General features: G+C 39.7%; 1 pseudogene; it reads right to left on the bottom strand.

Moving 5' to 3' along the window:
• Positions 1–283: 283 nt before the first annotated feature.
• LOC149145534 (protein DETOXIFICATION 27-like) overlaps positions 284–21875 on the bottom strand; it is a 38413-nt pseudogene continuing 16821 nt past the window's right edge.

Here is a 21875-nt window from a genome sequence, read left to right as displayed (position 1 = left end):
AGTATGCAAGGAAGTATTATACCTGTTAGCTCTGCTACATGTTCGAGCAATTTTTTGAGGGCAAATTCAGATTTTATGGCGTGTTTGTGCTAAAAAGGGCCTCGCAGCATTCGTTCTCCTTCTGCTTCTTTAAGTTTCCTTCTACCTTCTTAACCGCTCGATCTCTGTTTTTCTTCTGTTAACTTCTTATTTCCTTGCTACTCCCTATTTCCTTGCTTATTTTTTTTACTCCGCTGCCCCTGTCTTTTCTTTATAAACTCAGTGTAACCCATTTAAACTCTGTTTAATGCCATATTTCCTTCAGCCCCCGGGTGCTAGGTTTACATGTTATGAAACCCTGATAATATGACCTCGCACCTTCATAGCCCTTCCTGTCGCTTTTAATTCCGAGCCGTTGATCTACCGCGATCAGATCTAACAGCCCCCGTCGCCCCAACCCGCGCGTTAAACCTTGTGCTCCTTTCTTTTCATCCGATCGTCCATCAGAGATCTGACGATAGTCGCAAGCCCTCATCTTGCAAGCCGCGCACGCATTAATTCGCGAGGGCGGTGGTTTCGGGCTGCCACGTTGCGCCTTTTTGTTGGATCGCGGCCCACTATACGGAAGCCGCCGAGTCCCGGAAGGTAGTGCGGGGAATACCGCCCACCTCCCAAAACCATCCTCCCGCCCGTTAACTACCCTCCAGCTTCTGCATCGATCATCGTCCGATAATTCTCGCCCATGATCCGACGGCCCAAACTCATTTACCCGCAATGGCTCCCGATAGCTCCTCCCGATGTGATCGTAGCCGTTGATCTATATGATCCGACGGCTCACGATGCTCTCCCCGCTCCCCTGTCTTCCAATAGCCTCCATACGCCGATCTCCATCGTCTGATTGTTTAATCTAATGGCCAACATTTGTTTTCGCCTTCTGCTCATGCTTCCGCCACTCTGTTCTCGCCCGTAACCTGTGTTATTCACCCGAAGGATGAAGAGGATGATCTACCTGCTCTCTGCGTGTTAAGACTTCAACAACTGCAATTAAAGGGTAGCATGGCCGAGGAAAAACAGGACGCCCTCGAGCAGTTCAACCATTTATCAGTGATGGAGCCTTGTGACAGTCAGTACGCCACCTGTTCAGGAAGGACTGCAGAGCACCAGAAATATTAAATTCATCCATTAAAGCAGTCAATCTGCAGCAGAGACCCATATCTGAATGTAAATGTGGTTGGTGGTCCGTTAAAACACCTCCACGCTTAGTAGCAGAGATATTTTGTAACCAACCTCTATATTCACCAAGAAACAAGATGTAATCAATTGATGAGGGTTGGATGAGTGTTATCTTGTTGTAAGGTTCAACTTCTGGAGATTGTAACTGCTGTGATACCTGCAGTGTCTGGTCTTCATTTTCAGCTAATGCAAGCTTCTTTTGCTGTTAATTGCTCACTATCCACTTCTTCTTCTTGTTCCAAGCTGTGCCTGCTTTACATTTATTCATGTGCTGTTAATGTTTAGCATTAGAGGGGCTGTCATCCCACCTCTGCGTTAGGATTTAGCATGTATCATTGAATCTGTTTGCAGGTTTCTATTGTTTTAATGCCAGAGAGCTGTCATCCTGTTTGTGCATTAGGAAACAGATTTATAGACCTCTTAACTGGTTGTAGCCGGCCATCACATGGTCCTGTGCATCTGCTAGTGTGATCAGTGTTCTCCATCATCACATTGTCTCTGAAACTGTGAGTAATTGGTGGTTAAAAGCCTTGTAGTCTGGGGGTGTTCACCCATGTTTGGGGTTAGGCATAGTACGAGTGGTTATCTGGCTTGAATATGCAGCATTTGTTTCATTCATCCACCAATTTATCCAACATTTTGTTGAGTTTGTAATGTTCCCGAGCATCACTGATATACAACCTAGGTGAGTTTCTTGGGGTGATAACAATACCACCATTCAGCTAGAGGTAACCACTTGACCCATTATGTTTATTTATTATATACAAAACAATGAAGATATCATTCCAAACATTTGTTCACTATCTTAGTTTGTCTATCAGATTGAGGATGATAAGATGAGCTATGAGCTAATTGAGTACCAAGACAAGAAAATAAATTCGTCCAAAAATTTCCAGTGAAAATGGGATCTCTATCACTTACTATAATCTTTGGGTTTCCATGAAACTTTTGAATTGTTTCCATAAATGCAGTGGAAATTGTACTGGCTTTAAAAGGATGAGATAATGCAAAAAATTGTGCATACTCGACAAGTCTATCAACTACCACCATGATGACACTGTTTCCTTCAAACTTGGGTAAACCTATGATAAAATCCATTGAGACCTCCTCCCAACACTGACTTGGAATGGCTAAAGGTTGTAACAGACCCAGGGTCTTAATTGTCTCAACTTTATTTTGTTGGCAAACCAAACATTCTCCCACAAACTTCTAAATAGCATATTTAGGCCATCCCAGAAAAAAAATCTTTCTTGACCCTATGGTGAGCTTTTAAAAATCCTGAGTGCTCTCCTAAGGAGAGGTGTGCAATTCCAAAATAATATTTTGTTTGAGTTGGAAATTATTACAAAGATATAAGCGATCTTTGTACCATAATGAATCATTTTTCCAGCTAAATGTATCAGATGTACTGGAATCTTGCTGCAACTTTTGAATAAGTGACCACACCTCTTCATTCTTCCATTCATCCCTTGCTTCAGTTATCCACACAGGTTGGATAATAAAAATGGCACAAAGCAATGCTTCCACATCCTCATCCTTTCTTGAGAGTGCATTTGTAACTACATTTTGCTTCCCTTTTTTGTGAATGATTTCAAAGTCATAACCCAACATCTTTGTCACCCATTTTCGCTACTCTTCTAAACTTGATAATATTTGTTCCAAAAATTATTTAAGACTATCATGATTTGATTTTACCTTGAAGTGTCTTCCCATTAGGTAAGGTCGTCATTTCTTTAGTGCATGTAGTATTGTCAACATCTCCTTCTCATAAATAGGTTTGTGTAAATACTTTCCTTTGACTGGACGACTTTCAAAAGCAATGGGTCTTCCTTCTTTCATTAAAACAACACCAATTCCATTTCCCGAGGCATCACATTCCACAATAAAAGATTTTGTGAAGTCTGACGTAGTTAAGACCGGTGCTTGGCACATTGCCTCTTTAAGATGTTCAAAGGCTTTCGTTGCTTCTAGAGTCCAAGAAAATGCATCTTTCTTCGGTAATGATGATAGAGGTGTCGTTATTCTCCCATAATTCTTAACAAATTTACATAATACCTTGTCAACTTGAGAAATCCTTGAATATTCTTTATGGTTGTGGGGATTTTCCATTCCTTAATGACTTTAATTTTGTTAGGGTCTACCTTAACACCCTCATGAGATACAATATGACTCAAATATTCCACCTCCTATACTCCAAAGATACATTTGGAGTTTTTCACATATAATTGCTTCTACTCCAATAGTTTGAGCACCCTTTCAACATGTTGAACATGATCCTTCCAAGACTTGTTGTAGATTAGTATATCATCACAAAATACAAACACAAATTTTCTAAGGAAGGGTTTGAAAATGGAACTCATCAAACCTTGAAATGTGGAAGGTGCATTAGTAAGGCCAAAAGGTATGACCAAAAATTCATAATGACTCTCATGAGTTCTGAATCTTGTTTTCAAAATGTCTATAGTCTTCATTCTAATTTGATGATATCTTGAACAAAGATCCAGCTTGGTGAAGTAAATTGCTCCATGTAATTTATCCAATAATTCATCAATGACAGGAATGAGAAATTATCTTTAATAGTGAGTGTGTTGATCTCCCTATAATCTAGACACATACACCATGATGCATCCTTCTTGTGCACCAATACTACTAGAGCAGAGAAAGAACTCTGAATAGGTTGAATTATACCAGCCTCTAGCATTTCTAGAACCATACATTCAATTTCACTCTTTTGGGCATAAGGATATATGTAAGTCCTAATGTTTGGAGGAACACTTCCTGGAATTAAATGAATAGCATGATCATGATCACGAATAGGTGGGAGGCCTTTGGGAGTCTCAAACACCTTGGAATGATTGTCCAAGACTTTTTGGAGATCTAGAGAAATAGATGATTTCGATGTTTGAACCTCTAGTGAGCATAATTGTGCAATTACATCCCGTTGTTCTTTCTTCAGAAGATTTGTCATGCCATTAGAGCTAATTATCTTTCCTGGTTTCCCCGTGATACCCCTTAATTCAACTTCCTTTCCTTCCCAAAAAAATTTCAAGAAAAGTTCTTGAAAATTGAAAGCTATCATCCCTAAAGATTGTAACCATTGGACTCCTAATACAACATCAACACCACCCATTGGAATGGAAAGCATTGGACTATTCAATACATATTCCCCCATGGTTAACTTGATATTATGATACTTTCTAAAGAAAATTATAGTTCCTCCATTTGCAACCATTACTTGACACTCTAATGTTGGATATAGGAAGCAATTCAATTCCTTGGCTATCTTACAATGAATAAAATTATGAGTACTACCTGAAGCAACCAACAGTGTTACCTTTTTCTTTTTAATATATCCTTCTATCTTGAAAGTTTGAGGAGTGGTAATTCCTTCCAATGCATTACAAGATAAGGTCAGATTCATTTCTTCTTTCTCTAGGGTTGGTTCTTGGTGTATATGCTTCTATTTTGATGTTTCTTGTTCCTTTTCTTCCTCCACTTCACAATCTATGTAGAATAATTTCTTCTCAGAACACTTATGACAGTTAATGTATTTTCTATCACAACTATAACAAAACCTTTTTTCTCTTTTTTCCTCCAATTGTTGCGGTGTAAACCTTGTAGGTTGTGGAAGACTAGGAGCATCAACACTTCCATATTTATAGTTGTGAGTGGTAGACTTCCTTGTTGCCATAATTTTGCTTTCAATTTTTCTTGCCACCCTGAATGCCTTCTCCAATGAATTAGATTCCCAAAGGCGAATTGTTGAGAAATGGCAACAGGAAATTCCAGTTTAATTTGTCCTTGAATTAAACTGAGAATTAAAATCGAATTCTATTCTCATAGCAACTTGTAAATATTTAATTAAGTTTAATTAACTTAATTAGCTTAGGAATTTGGAGTTGGAAGTCTTTATGTAGTCATGTATATGTTCTCCCTAAATTTTATGGGTTCAGGATGAGTTTATTTGAGTTGTAATTAGATTAACTCAGTTTACTAAGTTATGGTCAGTTAAATTAGTTCTAACTGATTGTGGAACTAATGGAGGACTAACAGTCAGTTGGTGCGCTAGTGCATCCACAAGTGTTACTCCAATTAACTGAAGATTCCCTCATGAGAAACTCATGCATGTCAGTTCAGAGAAAGACTCAGTTGAGACTAGAGTGCAGGGCAATGTGCTATTAGTTGTATGATTTACTGAGTTAAAAATATTGTGCATGCAATCAGAGAAGGAACTATGTTTGGCTTGCGCAGTTTTGGAAGCATGAATCCCCTTTAAATACAAGTTATTCATCCTAGGAATTGCGCAAGGAAATAGGGGATTGGGAGGCAGTGAAAATTGGCTAAGTGTTGGCTAATAGTAGGCTTGTGAGGTAGAGAGTTGAATATACTTGTGTGGAATTTTTCTTGTGAGAACAAGCTTTGTATATTCACTCATATTTATGATTAATGAAATGCAGATAGGCGGGGTTTTGAGTAGTGGCTTTCCCCGGGAAAACTTATTTTGTTATGTGCCATTGATTTGTCTTCTTCTTGTTCATATTGTTTTCATCGATCTATTGGCTTCCATTCGTTGAAAGTAGAAGTAGATTCTTATCTTGTGCTTTAGTAAATTACATGAGCTTGTGAATCTATAGGAAATTCTACATGGTATCGGAGTTGAATTCAATATACTAGAGGAGATTTCGAAGTTTTGAGTTTTGGGTTATAGGTGAAATTCAAATTTGCAATACATACTTCAGATGACATTCTATGGTTTGTGGCTCGAGTATGCCTTGGAAGGTGACTCACATTATATAGCCTGGAGGGATAGAATGGAGGTTGTGCTGGAGGATAATGGCTTGAAGGAATTCGTTGATCAAGACATTCCTAAGCCAACAACATCAGATGCACATAATCTGGCCGAATGGAAGAAGTGTGTGGCGAAGGCAAGGTGGATAATCCTTGAGGGAGTTCGAGACCACATTTTCTCGAGTCTCCATGGCAAGGAAACTCCATATGCTATGTGGAAAGCATTGATGGACTTGTATCAGAACAACAGTGACCAAAGGAAATTGGCACTGAAGGACAAACTTCGAAAAATCAAAATGGAGAAAGGTGAGACTATTCCAAAATACTTGACCAAGTTCACTCAATGTCGTGATGAACTTGGAAGTGTTGGAATCACGGTTGTCGAGGATGATATGGTGAGTCTTTCTCTTCTGGGACTCCCAAAGAGTTGGAATACTTATCAGGACTTTGTCAATGGTTGGAAGAAGCTACCAAATTGGGAACGATTGTGGCCGGATTCGATGCAGGAGGAGATCAGGAGTAACATCAGGGATGGCTCTTCATCAAAGACTAACGATGAAGAGAACTATGCCTTAGCGATTAAGGTGAAGAAGGGGAAAGGGGAAGCTTACCATTCCAAATTAGATTCTTTCCATGGAGGTAAGAAGAAAGACATGGTGAAATTTAAGTACTTTCATTGTCATGAGTTGGGCCATTTTGCTACAAATTTTCCACTCAAGAAGTCCAATAGGAAGTCCTTAGGAGGAGTGGCGGGTGAGGCTTTGCCCTCTCAATTTGAACTGGAATTTTCCCTCATTGCATGCATGGTGTCATCAATGATGGGAAGTGTATGGTACTTAGACAATGGAGCTTCATTCCACATGATTGGCGACAAGGAGTTATTCAGTGACTTGGAGGAGAAAGATCTCCAGATGCATATCGAGATGGGTGACAACGGGAGGTATAGTGCTACTAGATTGGGCACCATTACCTTTCAGAGGGAGCATGGGGCTCCACTCACTTTGAATAATGTTATGTATGTTCCTAGGCTCATGAAGAACTTGGTATCTGTTTTCATGCTTGAGGATTTCTCGAAAGGAAAGGCATTCCTTCGACACAGAGCCACATGTCAAGTGAAGAAGATAGGGATTGGGGTGAAGAATGTCTATAAGCTGGAGGTAGAGGATTGTGATACTTTGAGCATGAAAGCATAGATAGTGCAAAGCTAAGATGTTGGTGAGTTGTGGCACAAATTATTGGGCCACTTGCATCATGGGGCTTTGAAGATCATGCAACAAATCTTCACCAGTTTTCCCAAATGTACACTACAGCAAGTTGATACATGCAAGGGGTGTGCTTTGGGTAAATACACCAAGTCTTCCTTTCATGACAGAGACAATCGAGTAGAGGCTATTCTAGAGCAAGTCCATTTAGATGTGTGTGGACCATTCTCGACAACATCCATGACCAAACATAGGTATTATGTTATATTTGTTGATGACTTTTCTCGAAAATGTTGGATATTTTTCATGCAGAAAAAGGATAAAACCTTCACAAAGTTTTGGGAATTTAAATAAAATTGGCGAAGAAAGAGTCGAGTAATAAGGTTAAATCTCTACGGAGTGACAATGATGGTGAGTATGTCTCAAATGAGTTTAATAACTTCTGTGCAGTGGAAGGGATTAAACGGGAGTTAACGATGCCCCATAACCCTCAGTAGAATGGGGTGGCCGAGAGAAAGAATAGAAGCATAGTAGGGGCAACAAGGGCAATGTTTCATGATCAGGATCTCCCACTACACTTGTGGGCTGAGGCATGCAACACATTGGGTTATTTTCATAACTGTAGCCCACGTCAGATACTTGGGATGAAGACACCAAAGGAGGCTTATTCCAATAAGAGACCAGGTGTTGGTCACTTTAGAATTTTTGGGTCATCGGTATATTGGCATGTGACCAAAGATGCACGAAAGAAGCTTGAGTTGACAATAGAGTCGAGGATATTTGTGGGGTATGTTAGCCTCCTATTGCAATAGGTTTCATATTTCATGATTGATAGTGGAAGTGCCAAAAATGTTCATCTTTTCCATGAGGCAAAAGTTCCATTTTTGAAAGATTTCTCAATTAAGGGAAGGCCAAACAGATTAATCTTGGTTTCCTTAGGTTTAAATTGCTTGTTGTAGACTAGAGAAAGAATACCTGTCCAAACAGTGCAAGCTTGGCAGAAGAGTAGATAGGCAGAGAAATGAAGGAGCCCAACTGCTTAATCTGGGTCCTTGGAAGAGATAAGTGTTGATTTAGATAGGAGGGCAGCCAAAAGAAAAGAGGACAATCAGGGTTTGCAAGTCTAAGTGCACCCATTCAAAAGGAAGAAAAAAATGTTAGGTGTATTAGGTTGGGTAGGTAGTTTGAGGTTGCAGAAGCAAAGTCTGGATCACATTTTGTATTATTAATCAGGGCTCATCTCATCAATCACAAAAAGGTCGAAGCAGTTGTCTAATGGCAGAATTCTGGTAGCATGTCTAACTCCCTTTCACCTCCCCCTCGAAATTTCTTACTAACACCCCCTTGAGGACTTTGAGATCTTCCCAGCAAGTCCTGTTATCACTTCATTTTTGTAAAATATCAAGTCAAGTTTTGGCTTTCTCAAATGAAAAGAAGCCACATTTCTTGTGTAAAATCATTCCTCCATATCCCATTTAAATCTCATGTCTAAGTTTCAGATCATAAACTTGGCATCATTCCCCTTACATTTCCATTTCACAAACTCATATTAACTTCTAATCCTATTATATAGCTCCCTAACCAAATTTTCCCATCCCTATTTGTTACAAAAAACTATATAAAATCCCAAAAAATATTAAAATCCCACCCTATAGCATTATAGCTATGTATATACAGTTTAGGGAAATAATAGTCCATCTGGGACTACTATTGACCCTTCCGCGTTCTAACCCGGGCTTGTTTTAACCTCTGGTTAAAATAATAACCATGGTCTTCCCTTTTTGTATATAAACCTAACCCTTTCTCAGCGCTCATTATTAATGTTCAGCGTTTAAACGTTTATTTTAAACGCTGCCGGCACATAACCCACAAACCCGCATTTTCTAAAGTTTTTGACCCCCCACGGCATAATAATATTTTATAAATTGGGCGGGTCCCGCGCCTAACTGCACAACACCCGATCGTCCCGCCAGCCGTCCGATGCCCAGCACTCCAGATCCAACGGTGGGCGGTCGTTTTGAGCCCCCGATCCGCCGGAGGTTAACGTCCGGGGGATGGGCGGTTTCCCTGCCGTACCCCCGCCACGTGTTGGCCTCCCGGCGTGTTCGGAGGCCCCTTCCCCAATACCGCCTGTGCCGAAAGGTGGTGCGGGGAAAACCGGTTACCACCTTCGGCCCTCCTACGTCAGCCCTGCGTCGCTTCTGACGTCATGCCTTCGTATCCCCGCCGGTGCCCCGTGTCATTGCCACCTCACCTGCTCACGTCGTCACCCCGCCAGAGTGTCCTATGCCACGTCTTCATCCGAGTCAGCTGCCACGTCACCCGTCCGTACCCGGGACCCACCGATGACGTCATGCTGATGTCATCATGGAAAAGCGCCAAAAGCGCAAATATGTCAAATTTTTATAAAAACACGCGTTTTTCAACCGTTTGTTAGTCATTTTCATTGGACATGGTGGAGAGATGCTGCTGCCGTTTGCGCCCGTTTGCCTCCAAAATTCAAAATTCGACCAATTGAGCTGGAACCACCTCTGAATCCGTCTTCACCAGTCGCCATTGGACCAGTCCAGCTGCCCTCGGCGCCAGTTTAACCAGGTATTTTCCCTACTTTGCCCCTTCGCCCCTGTTCTTCCCATTTTTCTCCATTTTACATGTTTTGAAGCCTGCAAATTCCCAAATTAATGACTCTGCCCTACCTAAATTCTGCCTAAATCCACTGCTAAGCCCCTACCTCAGGAAAAACCCTGCCAACCCGCGCCTGTTTGCGAATTTACCTTTGGAAACTCATTTTCGAGCTCGATTCCCGGCAAAAATTTCATAACAGGTCGGCATTGTTCTCTTCACCGCATTCCACTCATAAACCTCTGCAATTTCACTGTAATACTCCCCGTTCCCTTGCAAAAATTTTCCCTCATAGTCTTCTATCCAAGGAATTTGCCAAAGAAACTAAAGCCTTATCCGAACTCCGCAAAGTTTTCCTTTTCATCATAATTACAGATATTGAAGGCCATTCCCTCACTTGAACTCATTTTGCAACTCCTTTGCAAATCCTCAGAGTCAGTTGTCAGCAACCTGTTACTGCTGTAAAACTTCATTCCAAATATAACATCAAAAAGTTTTATAATGGCCACTCCAACAGCTCTCAGTGTCACTCCTATGAATCCACCAAACAAAGAACTTGAAGCCATGCCTCTGGCTGATAAGGATTACCTCATTCAAGATCTAGTTGGGGACAGAAATCACTTGAAGACCTTCTGCCAACTAAGGAACAACTTTATAAACAACTATGACATGTTTGGCATATGGGAGTCCAATTTGCCTTATTATTTCCTTCCCTCTGTTAATGCTTTTCCTGAGGTCATCCATTTGTGTGCTGAGAACTATCAACCTAATCAGAGAGTTGTCAAGTCTCCATCTAGGAGCATACTTTTTTATGTTACTCCTGACTCCATCAACCAGATGCTCGATTTCAAACAAACTCACAAATTGATTCCTTTCTCCATGAACTATTTGCTAGATGAAGGCACCAAGCTTTCCAGCTCTGAAATTGCAAGAATTACCAAGACATTCATGAGGGTAGACTACCAGCCAACAGGCCCACCCCCTTTCTTATATGACAATTTCAATGAGGTGGGCAAGCTGCTTATAGATATGATTTCCTCTGTGCTGGGTTTTAAAACAAGTGAGCACATTGATGAAACAATGATGGTCCTGTTGTCTGCATACAGCCCAGGACAACCCCCTGCTGTCAGGTACAATTATGCCAAGTTCATAGCCAACAAAATACATGATCAGCTAGTGAAGCTGGATAGGGAGGGAGTCTTTAAATATTCATCATATATCTATCATTTGTTCATGTAATACCAGTTTGAATGCTTCCAATGCCCCATTAAAAAGTTGGATTCTAAGGGGGAAAGAAGGTCTGTCATCTTCTGGCCATCAGTTTTCCATGAGGTTCAAAACTCTCCATTTTCCTACTGTGAGTTCATTGACTAGTTTGTATACCCAGTCTCTTGTCTTCTAAAAAGGTCCCCTCCTCCTAGATTGTCTTATGACATACAAAAGACCCTGCAGCTGTCTAAGAGTTACAAAATAGGTGATTGGTATCTCTACCAAAATCACACTGTCATTAGGATCTATGGCTGTGAGCTCTGTCCTTACAGGCTCCCAAGATATGTACCAATGAGACTGTTTGCATTGGAGTACTATAGGAAGCTCATCAATGCTGACCTTACTCATTTTCATAGTGCCAAGAAGAAAGCTCATCTGAAATTCAAAGACCATCGAGGCCCCTTCATCATGAACAAGAAAGAAGGTTGGTAAGATGCCGAGCAAATACTGAGGGACAAATATAAGTTAAAGAGGAGCTTCTGGTGGGTCCCTTATGACCCGGAGGGTTTTATCAGTGCCAGAAGAGTTAAATACAGGCTGATGGCCTATGACCATTGTAAATTACCACAAATTGAACAATATGCCAACCAAGATGAGTGGCTGCAAGACACATTAGTTGAGGAATTGACCCAAGAAGAAATTATGGAAAGAAATGTCAAAGATTTAGAAAAAACTCTTGACTTGGATTCTACTGACCAGGTAACTTTCAAACTGCCGCACCAAGTCGAAGAAGGCACATCCACTGCTGCAGCTTCACAAGCTGCCCAAGGAGCATCTACATCAGCAACATGTACAACTAAAGGAAAAGAGCCAATGGATACAAAACAAGGAATGGTCACAGAATAGCCTGCCACTTCAATGGAACAATCTCAAGGACAGGCTCCTCCACAGAAAACAGAGGCACCACAGGTGCCTGTTTTACAGACTCCTACCCATGAGGAAAGAGGCAGAAAACGAGACCGAGAAGACTCCACACCTGCTAGTGGGTCTACACAACATCCCGAAGCCAAGAGGCAAAAGGTTGACTCTCCAATTGAGGAGGAAGTCAGTGAGGAAATCATTGGAAGTCCAAGGAGAGACAGAGAAGGAAGTCAACAAATAGCTACAAGCTCTTTCCAACAAGAGCAGGACAGACAGCATGGCATGGAGGTATCTTCCTCTACACAGCAAAGTAAGAAGCTAGCTAGCATCAAAGCCACCTTTAAAGAAATTAAGGCTCAAAATGAGCTATTAAGAGTACAATTGTATGACCAATTTCTTAAAGCAACACCTGCTAAGCAGGAAAGATTAATGGCAGCATATGACATTAAAGAAGAAAGGATGATTCTCGCCCACTTCAAGCCCAAGGTTCAGCAACCACAGTCAGCTGCAGACTATGTCAAGACAAGATTAGAGGTCCTGGCCAAGGACATTCACCCCATGGATCAAATAGAGTTACATAAGCAAACATGGGAAATGGTCTATGCCACCCTGGCAGATAAGGCCACGCTGGCTCATGAGTTGAAAGAATATTTAAAGAATACAAATACTTAGCTTGATTTGGAAAGAATGTCCTCCACAGCCAAAGACAACAAAATTAAAACATTGGAGGACATTATTGTGGACCTAGGGCATGATCCTAAGAACCCCAAAGCCATCAAGGCCCTAATGAAGAAAAAGGAGGACGATATTGCTGCTCTAAAAAAGCAAATGAGGCTCACCTCGACTATGCACCCATAAACAGGAGAACTGGTTCGACAGAAAGAAGCTGAAGATACAATGGACCTGCTAATGCAAATGAACCAGAGAATAATTGAGATGGAGGGAGAGTTGGAGAAAGCATTACAAGGCAAGCAGGGAGAGTCGACCTCCCAGCCACCTCAAATAGTTCCAATTGTTGTTACTGTTCCTCCTACACAAGTAGTAGCGACCCCTCCAATTATTACAGCAACTACAACAGCCACAGATGCCACGGCAGCAACAACAACAACGCCTGAGTCTAGCATGAGCATGGATGAATTGACCAAAGCTGTCAAGGAACTAGAGCTTCAGGCAACAGAGATAAAAGAGGCCAAGGAAAAGTTGGCCAACCTAGAAGGAAAATATGATAAGTCCAAAATGACAGTGGCTGCGCAGACAAGGGAAATTAAGATCCTGAAGGACAAAATAAAGGCCTTGGAGGAGGGGCTAACTTTGGACAAGACACTAGCTGAAATAAAGAGGATTCTGTGGGCCAATATTAATCAATCAATCACTGACCAGTGGCGGTCAATTCAGGCCATACATGAACAAATAGATCTAATTGGCCTAGCTCAGTTTGAAAATCAGAGAGCCAAAGCAACATTGGGAACCATGCCTGAACAGGCCAGCAGAATGATTAATTTTTTGAACCATCAAACTAAGGAAGAGCTGGCAGCAATGCAAATTATGAATAGGATGGAGGCCATACTCACAGCAAAGAAGGTGCTGACTCTGAGAGGTTTTGTACAGACACTGGAAAGAAAGTGTCAAGAGATGCAAAGGGACATAGATGATTTTAAGTGGAAACTTGCAGCATTACAAAGCAAAGGTTTGCCCAGCTTGCTGACCAGTACTGGGAGGCTGTTAACACGTGAGAAATATGCCACCAGAGTGAACAACTATGTCACAAATCAACTTACTGCATCCTCAGGCTCTACAGCAGAGGCAGGGCCACCTTCTGGGCAGAATCTCTATGATAAGTTGGAAAACTTATTTTTTATTGAACATGAAATTAATCATTTGTTTGAGATGCCACCCAATTATTATAGGTATACAGAGGCCGATGAAACACTCATCAAAATACAAAAGCATCAGTTACCTCCCGAGGATTGGTGGCAAGCAATGCTGGCCATTTTGCCCAGGTAATTTCAGTTTTTCCCCTTTTTGTTATTACAAATCTCGGTCAGTTATGAGTCAGCCAAATGAGGCACGAAAGCACCGGACAGAGCGGTTAAAGAACAGGCAGAGCAGGTTGGAGCAGTGACAAAGCAAAGACATGGATGGCAAGCCTAAAGGATCGCGGATTTTAAAAGCGCAGCCCATCCGACTCAATTGGACTCAAAAGTCAATTTTCTTTGACAGAATGAACAACTGTTATATTCATGTTTACTACAGCATTTACTCTTTCAGCTACTATCCCCTAAGAGTTGGTGAAGAAGTTATGACCTATTAACTCATCATCTAGATATTTTTGTATCTTGCTTTTGTATATATACCTCCCCACAGAACGTATTTGGGGTTGGCTGGTTGATTTGCTCCACTAGAGACTCGCTCTGTATACTTGATGTTTTCATTAATCAAAGACTGCTGGAAAGCTTGGAGGATGGATTGTCTGCTGTGTTATTAATGTTTTAAAGAATGAATATGGAATTCTTGTGCTGCAACACGACTCAATAAGTGATTTCTACCTCTGTTTTCCATTGATATATGCTCATATCATACATATGTCGCCATCTAAATAGCATATAAAAAGATTAGCTTAGAACTTGCTTGACTACACTCTATGCTCAATTTCTGCTATTTCTTTATGTTTTCCTCTGAATTGGTAATGAATATGAATTCCCTTTGGCTCATTTTTCTTCTAATTCACCCATGTTTGACAGTTATCTAGGGATTCTTTACTGCTTCTAGATAGAGCTCATTCACCTTCCCTATGTTAAGCTGAATAAGAGATTCTTAATTGCCTCTCATTCCTTAGCCTTCAATCCATCTCCATTTAGCTTGAAAGTTGTTTCATGTGTATCTATCTTGCTCCATATTCCTCTTGTGACCAAGAAAACGCACCAGTAGTCCTACTCCATGACTCCATGCCCAATGGTTTGAACTTATCATACTATGCATTACCTCTCTACTTGAAAGCTTCATCCTTCCCACCAAAACTCAAACAAAACCCCTTGAACTCAATAACTAGCCTAAAATCATCATCAACAAAGCTAAATCATAAAGAGAGAGCCCTCTCTAATTGTAGGTAGGCTAGGACCTGCAGTCCAAAGATTGGTTAGTGGTTACCTTGGCCGTATTCCCTTGGGAGTCAAAGGGAACAACCTGAGTGATAACAGGGTACACTAATACACCTCACAACTATCAGGTGTACTTTCCAACTAGCAGGATGATAATGGTTCGCAGGGATGTCAGATTCGGTGAGGAGAAGGCCATGTGAGTTTCCCTTGAGAGGGAGATTTAGCTACATGCAGTTGAGGAGATTTTAGCTCCTAAGGTTGAGGAGCCTAAGATTGATGTGGAGAAGCCACATGCAGAGGACCTGGGAGTGGAGACATCCACTCAAGAAGAGTCTTCCAGAGATGGGAGAAAGTGCACCAGAGAGGCGGATAGATTGTTTTCGGATGCTAGAGAGAATGTGGGAGAACCCACATCACAACACAGACAGAGGAGGTCACTTGACAGGTACAATGAATACATGGCTCTTATGAACGAATGTGTTGTGACAGAGCCATTTTCCTTTGAGGAAGCAGTGCAGTAGTCAGTTTGGGTTAATGCCATGATGGAGGAGTATGACTCCATAGTTCGTAACAGTGTTTGGGATGTGGTGCTAAGACTAGATGATAAGTCCGTGGTGAGCTCCTATTGGCTTTACAAGGTAAATAAAGTTGCAGATGGTAGTGTGGAGAAGCATAAGGCTAGATTTGTGGCCCATGGCTTTTCACTAGTAGAGGGGATTGACTATGATGAGACCTTCGCTCCTGTTGTAAGGTACTTGTCGATCAGATCTATATTGGCACTATCAGCACAGATGGGTTGGAAGATACATCGGATGGATGTAAAGACAACCTTCCTTAATGGCACGATTGAGGAAGAGGTGTACATAGAGCAGCCTGAAGGTTTTGAAACCTTCGACCATGATTTGCATGTGTGTTGGCTCAAGAGAACATTGTATGGGTTGAAGCAAGCACCATGTGCTTGGTACACCAGGATAGATAGCTACTTCATCGGGTTGGGCTTCATGAAGCGTGAAGCGAATGCGAACCTGTACCCCATAGTGGTGGAAGGTAAAATGTTGATCATTGTACTTTATGTTGATGATCTCATACTGACAAGTGATGATCAGCTGATCAAATCTTGTAAGGATGACCATGCAAGAGAGTTTGAGATGAAGTACTTGGGGCTCATTCATTACTTTTTGGGCATGGAAGTAAGGTAGGGTGATGGGGATTTGTTTGTGTCTCAAGCCAAGTATGCCAATGAGATACTTAGGAGGTTCCACATGGAGAGCTACAAGCCTATGGAGACTCCTCTAGCTAGTAATTGGAGGAAGGAGGATGCTGCTTTGGGAGAGGTAGTGGAAGCTACTGTTTACAGGCAGCTTGTGGGTTCACTCATGTACTTGGTGAACACACGACCAGATTTATGCTATGTAGTTAACCAACTGAGTCAATTGATGGTTAGGCCTACCAAGATGTGTTGGAAGGTGACAAAGCATGTATTGAGATATCTTAGGGGCACTTCTCAGTATGGATTGTGGTACAAATGGATAGAGGGAGTGAAGCTTCAAGGATTCACGAATGTAGATTGGGCGGGGAGTCCATCCAACAGGAAGAGCACATAAGGATGAATCTTTAGTATTGGGTCAGCGACAGTTTCTTTGTACAACAGGAAACATAGATCGATTGCACTCAGTTCGGCAGAGGCAAAGTACATGGTTGTCTGTCAGGCAGCATGTGAGGCCATCTAGATGAAGAAGATCTTGGTTGGTTTGTTTTGTCAGCAGATGGATCCAACTATGATTTACTGCGATAATCATAGTTGTATCAAACTCTCTGAAAATCTAGTTTTTCATGATCGGTCCAAGCATATTGATATCTGATATCATCATCTCAGAGATTGTGTATTGAGGCAGATTATGTTGTTAGAGTACATTCCCACGGAGGAGCAAGATGTTGACATTTTGATCAAGGCATTGTCAAGATGTAAATTCGAGCTTCATAGAGACAGGATTGGGTTAGCAGATAATTCCTTTCTTGTTGAGAGGGAGTGTTGAGAAATAGCAACAAGAAATTCCAGTTTAATTTGTCCTTGAATTAAATTGAGAATTAAAATCGAATTCTATTCTCATAGCAACTTGTAAATAGTTAATTAAGTTTAATTAACTTAATTATCTTAGGAATTTCGAGTTGGAAGTCTTTCTGTAGTCATGTATATGTTATCCCTAAATTTTAGGGGTCCATGATGAGTTTATTTGAGTTGTAATTAGATTAAATCAGTTTACTGAGTTATTGTTAGTTACATTAGTTCTAACTGTTTGTGGAAGTAATAGAGGACTAATAGTCAGTTGGTGCACTAGTGCATCCACAAGTGTTACTCCAGTTAACTAAATATTCCCTCATGAGAAACTCAATCATGTCAGTTAAGAGAAAGACCCAGTTGAGACTAGAATGCAGGGACAATGTACTATCATTTGTATAATTTACTGAGTTGTAAATATCATGCATGCAATCAGAGAAGGACCTATGTTTGGATTACACAATTTTTAAGCATGAATTCCCTTTAAATACAGGTTATTCATCCTATGAATTGTGCAAGAAAATAGGGGCTTGGAAAACATTGGAAATTGGCTAAGTGTTGGATAATAGTAGGCTTGTGAGGTAGAGAGTTGAATATACTTGTGCAGAATTGTTCTTGTGAGAACAAGCTTTGTATCTTCACTCATATTTATGATTTAATGCAATACAAATAGGTGTGGTTTTGAGTAGTGGCTTTCCCATGGAAAAATTATTGTGTTATGTGCCATTGATTTGTCTTCTTCTTGTTCATATTGTTTTCATCGATCTATTGGCTTCAGCTGGTTGAAAGTAGAAGTAGATTCTTGTCCTATGCTTTAGTAAATTGCATGAGCTTGTGAATATATAGAAAATTCTACATGAACCTCATGTTGTATGTTATATTTTAAAGTCTCTATGAAGACATCAATCCTATGCTCCTATGGAATATTGGTTACCTTAATATTCAATTTTTGGAAGTCTTCAATGTGTTCTGCCATTGAACCCTTTTGTCTGACATTTATCAATTGGCTAAAGAAGGTGTTTCTCTTTGTATCTTCATAATGTGCTATCATTTCCTTCTTAAAATTTGACTAGGTGACAAGTGGTTTATGAGAACAAAACCATCTATACCATACAAACTGATTGGGTTCTAAATGTAGAGATGCAATATGTACCTTTTGTGAGGGTTACACATCTTGTAGATCGAAATATTGCTCCACTTGTAGTATCCATGTTACCGGATCCTTGCCATTAAACTTTCTCATATCTATCATTAGAATGTGGTGGTTCTTAAACCCCATATTGGAGTCTCTAAAATCATAATTCATATTCCTTTTTTCCTCATCATGATTTTCACGGATTACCTTGTCACCACTTGGAAGCCTTTCTTGCAACAACTTTGTCAATCCTTCCATTTTGACATTCATCATTGCTTCCATGTCTACTTTAAATCATTCATGTTGTATTTTATTTCTATTTTTAAACCATCCATGTGGCCTTTTAAGCCATCCATGTCCCCTTTTAAGCCATCCATGTCATCTTTGGTTTCTCTTTGTGAGAGCAAAATTTATTGCACTTGGTCCCGTAATTTTGATATATCATGCTGCAATTCTTCCTCTTCCTGTGTCATAGTAGAGCTTTTTGAGGGCTTAATGGGTGTAGAATTATTTTTTTTGGAGTCATTTTAGAACCAAACACTGATATCTATTCTTCAATATTCCCTTTGAATCACTTCGAATTGATTTTTCAAACAAAAGTTATGCAAAATTTAAAAGATACACACCTTTTTCTAGCTTTTTAGGAATTTGATATTGAAATTGTTATATCTCTGTAATTTCAGATTTACAAGGCCTGAAATTTAGCCTTGTGGTAGCCCTATGAATCTTCTTTCCAATGCCACAATTTAGACCAATGTTGGATTCTTCAATATAGATTTATGTCAAATCTCCCACGATGGATTGATTATGGACTGGTTCAATAAAGCGTAGTTGTACGCGACGCCATGTGTCACTATTTCAACCTTTGGCCTTGAAATTGCTAGCAGAAAAATTAAAGTTTGTGCCCTTTCAACAATTTTTTAGAGAATTCAAATCCGATGCTTGAAATAAAAGTTATGACAATTTTCCCTAGGTCACCTGTTTGAGACTAAATTCTGGAGCCTGAAAAAACCTTAACTTATTCTAACCATATCTCATAAAATATAGTGAACCAAGATCTAAAATTCTTGCACAAAATTCCCCAAGATTTTGCCTCCACGTGATCGTAATTTCAACTCTGAAGCTTTATAGAAAAATGCTTATAATGAAAATTCCATGATGTCATATTTAAAGCAGTGAAACCCTAAAATCCAAAGCTTTGAAACCAAATGTTATGCAATCAACTCACAAAGAAATAGATCAACGAATTAAAAGTATCCTCTTTGAGGGGGGAACCTCCTTTACATTACATAAGTGAACAATTCTCGAAAGATACAAATGACAAGGCCTCCTTTGTATATATAGGATTAAAAGGGGTCACAATATAATCAGAGCTTACATAACAATAATAATGTAAGGGCACAATAATAACAATGGTGGGCTTTTATGGGGCACCAAAATAACAATATAGGGGCTACATGGACACAACAATAACAATAAGGGGGATACACTACCAATATCAATAAGGGGACTACACTAGTATTATAGGGACCAAACAAGATCTTGTATTTATAGATTTTTGTGTTTGGAGTATGTTTAGGTATTTTTCATATATTTAATTGAATTCTATGGATGAATAAGTGAAATAGTGTTATAGAGTTATGTATTTTAATATTAAATTATGGTTATATTTTTCATTTTTAAAACCTTGGTTAATTATTAAAGGTTTTTTCGTAAGGAAAAAAGTTTTTTTTTTTTTTTTTGTTTTTTGTTTTTTGTTATGAGAAATTAATATACATGTTGTTGTTGATACATATTAAAATAAGTTATATGCTCTAAATCTAGGATGGAGTATGAATTTACATTCCAAAAAAATGGGAGGCCCCACACACTATACCTTTCAAAAAGGACAAAAGTATGTTCACCATAATATATTGTCTAGTTTGATTTTGCTTTGCTAATAAAAAATGTTTTGGCTGAGGAAAAAATAGTATGAAGAGAAAGAAGAAGAGCGGGGGGGGATTATTAGCTACAAGAAATTCAGCTAGAGGTGGAAATTCATTTGATCCACATCTTCTTCATCCAATATCTCTTTCATTGAAAAGGAACCAATGTGAAACTCCAATTTCTCCTTGGACAAAGTGTCAACCTACATGTTTAGTTCTCTAACAATGTGAGTGAAAGAAAGTCACTCAATGGAATGGAGAACCCCAATTATATTATTGACCACTGCTTGAAAAAACAAATCAATTTTCAACATTTTCAAGGCTCAATTAATCACTATTTTTTAATCACCCATAATTTGAAGTTTTGTGACCTCCTCTTGAGATGCAACAAAAATAAGAGTGTCAAGTGTTGTAAACTCTACGAAATTGTTTGAGACCCTCCCCAAGGAATATCTGACCAAGAAATGATGATTTTGAGCTAAAAAGAGGATGACACCAACTCCACATTTTGGAGAATGTCCCTATGAAGCATTGTCAAAAAAACACCATGGGAACCCATTATTAATATGTAGTTGAATGGGTACACAAGCCTATTTTTATTTTAGAGAAAACTTGTATTTTAAACAGAATTTTGAAATGAGTCCAGTAGATATTTCAACATGAATATCTATTTATTTGAATATAGATGAGTTTCTATCCCACCATAGGTTGTTGACCATAATGCAAGGAAAATCCTTGAAAGGAAAGTTTACTCTTATGCCATGACTTTAAGTTTTCCTTTAAGGAAGGCTTATTCCATTGGAAGGGAAGGTTGATTTATTCTAGCACTGATGTGAAAAATCCAATAGTATATGGACATGTGATAAATAAATGAGAGACTCTTTTCCATTCGATTTGCATAAGGAGCACCCGTTGGGGCCAATGTAATCACACTTTATACCAACTTCCTAGGTAAGAAGTTTATTATTCAAAGCCAACCAAAATGCGATTTTGTTCTTTAGTAGAGTGTGAGCTTTCCACAAAGTATTCCACCACCACTTTCTTTATTCACAGAATGGTGACTTGATGTAGGAAGCATATCCTAGCTTTGTTGTATAACCATCATTATGGGGATCCTTTGATCAATTCAATTTGTTTTCTATCTTCTCTTTAAGCTTTATGAAATTTTGGGGCATAAGTGAGATATATGAATCCCATTCATTTGTTGGCATCCCATTGAGATCCAAATTTGCTGAAGATTTCCATCCACTTTTCCCACATGCCTATGGAGATTGTGCCTTGATATCTGCTAGACTATAGTATCCTGCATTATGTAAGCAAGAAATGAGATCATTGGAAAGATGAAAATTTTCCCTACACCAAGCCACGGGTTGAGGCCAATCTTAACTGTCTTTCCATTTCCAACATGCCACATAATAAAATCTCCTAAGAGAGGAAGCACATTAACAAAAGCTTTTGATAAAATGGATCCTTTGGATGACTTTGAAGCATGCAGAACCAATCCTCAAAAGATATGGTAGGAATATATTTAGCTTTTAGAGTTTTTCCCCAAAGGGAAGTGTTTTGGACAAAATGCCACAAACTATGAGTAATTAGGGATTTAATGAAAATGTATATGATTTTTAGTCACCAATCACCAAGCTTTTTTGGCATTGCAATATTGTTCCATTTGACTAGTGGGATACCACCAGAATGTATGCCTCC

The sequence above is a fragment of the Pinus tabuliformis genome, chromosome X, assembly GCF_031772625.1.
Source record: "Pinus tabuliformis cultivar Carrire ecotype Pingquan chromosome X, CPIR1, whole genome shotgun sequence".
In the NCBI taxonomy this organism is placed as follows: Eukaryota; Viridiplantae; Streptophyta; class Pinopsida; order Pinales; family Pinaceae; genus Pinus; species Pinus tabuliformis.
The sequence above is the reverse complement of the archived record's forward strand: the minus strand, read 5'-3'. Positions and strand labels throughout refer to the sequence as shown.